The 5327-nt window shown below is 29.8% G+C and overlaps 1 protein-coding gene across 3 annotated transcripts in view; it reads left to right on the plus strand.

The window, feature by feature from the left end:
* The window catches only part of Sox102F (transcription factor Sox102F), a 774977-nt gene that overhangs the window by 280373 nt on the left and 489277 nt on the right, over positions 1-5327 (plus strand). For all 3 annotated transcript variants that reach the window (XM_067050634.1, XM_067050632.1, XM_067050633.1), the window contains one exon: positions 3543-3601. The gene's annotated coding sequence lies outside the window, so the exon portion shown is untranslated. The remainder of the gene's footprint in view (positions 1-3542; positions 3602-5327) is intronic.

The raw sequence follows: 5327 nt of genomic DNA on the forward strand, positions 1-5327 counted from the left end.
TTATATATTTTATTACTAAATAAATTCGATATTTTACTTTAATATAAAAGCTCTTATATTATCTCTTAAAACTGAATAAATATGTAATACAATTTGTTTTTTTAAGTTATGAGAGCAAGCTTATTTTAGTTATCGAATTTCTGGGTGGGACTTTATAAATATTGAACGTAACTCACAGATGGAATATAAAATTTTTGGAAGAAGATTGTTCACCGTATGAAGTAGATTGTGGGAAGATAGTCCGGGCGGCGGTCAATAAAGCTATCAATATAGTGAAAGAAAACTATTTATTGTAAAGCGACGTTTCGGCCCACTTTGCAAGGCTTCGTCAGGGCTGTCAGATTGAAACTGAGATAACGAATTAAATAGTTCTGTTTTTTTATTTTGATACCTTTAATGACCGCCTCCCGGACTGTCTTCCTACAATAAATTATTTTTGTTCTTTATAAATATGAATGTGTACATACAAGATATAGGAGACCATATGCTATTTTCCTTACTCTGAAAAGTTTTCTTTATTGTTCTAAAATATAAACAAAAAAAAAGTTCATTATTTATTAGGTAATTTTGTATTTCAGAGGATTGATTGTATTAAAAAATTGGATAGTTACAATTTTTATTCTCATTGAATTAAATTATATTTGAGCGGCAATCGATTGCTGCAATCTGTTTATTTTATTGTTTACTAAAATAAAGGAGAATAAATAAATAAAGACAGATTAATAGAATAGAGATAAAATAGATAATAAACAGAGAAATAATTTATGGCTCCTTTTCTTACATACTTACATATACCAAGTTCTCAGGTGTCGGCCTTTATCAAACAACAAGCTTTTAATTCCAGGTAATAAACTAAAATTCCTCCATGGGAAGAGGAATTCGTCCTGGAATGCTTACTCAGGTTCGATGTAAAATATTTAATACTAATTCTCCCTCAACCAAACACATGTAGTAAAGATAAGAAAAAGTCTCAGTGTTGACCAGGGAATCTTGTTCGATTACATAAAGCTATTTCGAAAATGATGAAAAAAAAAAGAAGAAAAGAATTGCGCAGTCATGAAGGGAGTGGAATGATAAAAAGCCACATTGAACAGAACCCCGTTAATCTGCAATTACAGATCTGGAAGCTAAGTTTTTGTTTTAGAAAATTAAAACTTGTTTAGAAAAAATAAAATTCAAAAACTTCATGGTGAACTTAGTCTCCAATTCCAATTTATCTGAGAAACAGACTATAAATAATTTTTTTTATTTATTTATTGGCATTTACAACTGTGTATAAAATACAACAAGCAAATTTGAAGTAAGATCATAATGATATGACACAGCATGTAGAGAAACTACCCAGTAGTAGAACTCTAAAAACATTTTACAATGTAAGGTCACGAGGCCATCTTCTTTTCAGGCGCCTCGGAGGATTGCCAGGAATGGAAGAGGAAGCAAGGTTAGAAACTAGTGAGTTTGGGTGGTTAGGGAGTTTATAATGGAAGGAATTATATCGGGTTCGGGCTAGATCGGTTACATAAGGAACATTAAGGTCTTTATAGATGGTTTTATTAGTAACAAAATAAGGAGCATCAAGGATTTTACGTAGGATTTTGGATTGTAACGATTGGATGCGGGAGGAATTAGATGGTTTGGTGGAGCCCCAGAGCTCAATTCCATATGTCCAAATTGGGCTGATTTAGTATACACTTAGTGTATACTAATGTTTTGTAGTGAATGGGAAGTTGAAATCGTTTGTCTAGTAAGTGCTGTAATAGTCGGAATCTGCGTGCAGTTTCCTGTCTTTTCAGTCTTGTGTGAGGATTCCAGGTTAGTCGTTTGTCAAGATGTCCAAGATAACGAATCTGTTATCTGTTATCAACAGAGGTAAGAGCCACATTATTAAAATATACTGTAGGGCAGTCGGCAGGTTTACGACGAAGAGTAAATGTGATTTGGTGGGATTTATTGCCATTAATTTTATAAAAATTTTAAAAGTTAAAACAAGAGAATAAAAGTGCAGATAGTATTGAAAAGCTTGATTTTATGTAAGAAAAACCAGCATTACCAATCGCTTTAAAAAAGCTGGATTCAAGGTGGCAGACAAATCTGAACTGGTCGAGGGCTTAAAAGAAGAAGAAGAGAAATCTACAGAATACGACCAATTATTATCTCTTGTACGGAAATGATCTGTAGTCTTCTAGTTTCAGAAGAGCTCACTGACTACGCCATTGTTTCTGCTTATTCTTTTTCCTCTTTGGAAGTAGAAGAAGAGGAGAGTTACGAAGAGACTTTAGAAAGAGTGTCAAAGCGAGACGCCGAAAAAGCATTAGAAAACTCATATAAACATTTTGAGATGTCAAATATTGATAATACTGACATATTTGATTGTACTAATAACATCTAATAGATGTTTGTTATCTTCAAGCTTGTAGCACTCAAATTCAAACCAATATAACTGATTTTTTTTCAGCCTTTGTTTTCAAAAATAAAAGTATATGCATCTATAAATAATAAAATATGCATTTTTTTAAAAACATTTTTACCTCTATAAAAGAAAATCATTTTTAGTATAGGTTAGTTACCGCTGTCAAATATGGCCTGACAGAAGGTAATTAAAAAATATCTGTTATCTACAAAAGCGTATGCTATTTAAAGAACATTTACAATTTTTTTTTTTTTTTTTGTTTTTTGTTTAACGAATAACTATCATGTCCATATTTTTAAGCACACATCCAACCTCATCATCGGTTCTATGCCAAAGTAAACACTGATCGCGTAACCAAACGCCTGTTTTAATTTTGCAGACTCTTTTTCATTAATAGATCATCAACATTTCATATTGTCTTGTATATCTGGTCTTATAAAAGAATTTTTTCGTCGAGGAAATAAAGTGTCATATCTTGTTATAATCCTGCTCAGTTTCAAATACAAGAGTTGTAAGATTTTACTTTATCTCTCTGCAATGTCCACTGAGTTGTCTTTGTTTTTATGAATATTAGCAAACAAATTGTTGTTAAGAAATAATAGATAAAGTGTAGGCCAGAATAAGATAAGCTCTTTTAAAAGCCCGATCTCTACTTTCAACTAATAAACTCTCAACATAGGAAGGTCTCAATGCTCCAGTGCACATTCTGATAGCAATGTTATGAACAAAATTTAGAATTTTGAGAGGTTTTTTTATTGTGTTGTTACTACGGTCCCACAATTTATTTTACTACTGCTCAGAGAGTGAATAATATTTTTCTATCAGCTACCCAGTTCATTTCAGAAACATTCATAAAAATATTTAATAGCAATCTGTTTTCAGTCTTTGCAAAAACAATATCCCATCCGCTTGTACACTCACATCTCTAGAAAACACTTTTCCGTCACATTCGGGTTATCGGGTTATTTCTATCACATATCCTCTTCCTACAAAAATTATTGTATTTTGAAAATATATAAGCATAGCTGTCATCTTTAAACTTGGCTATAAATGATTGTATTTTTTATAAAATTAATTTTAAGAATTTATAATTTTTTTTTTATGACTGCTTATTTTTATTTTCTGATCACAGGTATGATGAAAGTCTATGCAGGCCAGAACTTGCGTCTGACAGGAAACAACTTAGATGAGGTAGAGTTAAAATATATTTAGAAATTATTTCTAGCAAATATCACAATTATATTTTATTTTTATTTCGTCAACTTCATGTGTTAAAGAAAATAAATAATAAAAAAAAATGTTTATATGAAAAAATAAATAAATGTATATCATTAAAGAATCTTAAACGTTGCAGGATCTTCACAATGATATTAGATAACTATTAAAAATTGCATAGTTTGATAATATTGTATATAACATAATTTTATTTATCTTTTGGTTTATATACATATAGAGATTTTATTATTATTTATTTTTAATACTCATTTATAATTTTAGTATGAATGTGATCATTTATCAATAATACTTATTATCCAAGGTTGTGGCAGATTGTAGTACTTAGAAAAAAAAAGAAAATTAAACATTATCTCGTGGTTGTTAAACAGCATCATTTTACAGTTTACTATTTTTTTTGTCACTTCATAAAAAAATTTACCTGAACTCTGGAAAAAACTTTTTTTTTTCCAAGTTAAATTAAATGGGATATATAATACTTCTCGTTAGAATAGGTTTTCATACATTTTTGTAGTAGATTATAATTTATTTTTTACTAACTTATATGCTTTTATAAGAGTAAATAATCATAAACATTTTTTTTTTTTTGGCGAATGATCTATCTGTCTGGGGTTTGTCGATCGATGAATCGATTCTATTGAGTATTATTTTAATTGTGACATGGGACGGACCCTGAGCTATATTAGTGCATATAACAAGCGCTAGGATGAGTTCTGTTGTCGTTTAGAAAAACTCGAAACTCTTTTAAATAATAATCTTTACCAGAAGCTGTGATGACGACGTGCTGGAATCTTGAGGCTCTGGTGTCTTTAAGGTAATGGGCCCTCTAGATTAGAGGTGGAGGCTGTTCAAACTATTTTTTAAACAATTGAGTAATAATGGTGTGGAAATTAGCGGATTAAAAAAAATCCTAAAAAATCATCAAATAACCTTTACCCTTCGCCTTAAACTGCCGATTGCCCTATCTTTATGTATATATAAATATTTTTTTTTAAGTTTTTCTTGGGGATGTACAATAGATGAAAGGATAAAGGAATTGAGAATGTCCCATAAAAATCTTTGTAGCTGTCTCTAGTCCATAATATCTTATTAAAAAAAACAGGTTTTAGTCTATATTGAACAAGAGCCCAAGTGGAAAAAAAAGGCAGTTATCTCACCCCAATTTTTGATTACTTTAATGAAAACTATGCATAATTACTAGTCAACATTGATGAGTCTTCCAAGTATAGGTAGGGGAAATAAAAGATGGCGGGTGTTCCAAACGATAAAAAAAATTAATTTTTTATTTGGAACTCTGTATCTTAAAAATTACAAATAATACTAGAAAGCCTAAGAGGACATCATTTAAAGCAGGGTAAATTTTCTGAAATATTAGCCCTAATAGTGCTATTTACGTTCAATGGTTCTCGAGATATAGCTTTTTAAAAAGCAATATTTCATAAAAATGTACTGAAAGATTAGTAGTTAGCTAATTTATTTTGAGAAATCTATATCAATTTTTACTATATTGCAGATTTTAAGTGTTCCCTCCGTATCCTCACAATAAAATTTCGTCAATGTTTAAAAAACAATATATCAGCTACAAAAAATCAATAATGCGTAAATATGTTAATAAAAAAATCTTATCTCCATATTCTTTCTTATTTTTATATTTCATATTTATATTATTTAAAAACAGTTTTCT

Source organism: Halyomorpha halys, unplaced genomic scaffold (genome assembly GCF_000696795.3).
Source record: "Halyomorpha halys isolate HHAL.00 unplaced genomic scaffold, Hhal_1.1 Scaffold66.1, whole genome shotgun sequence".
NCBI classification, from domain to species: Eukaryota; Metazoa; Arthropoda; class Insecta; order Hemiptera; family Pentatomidae; genus Halyomorpha; species Halyomorpha halys.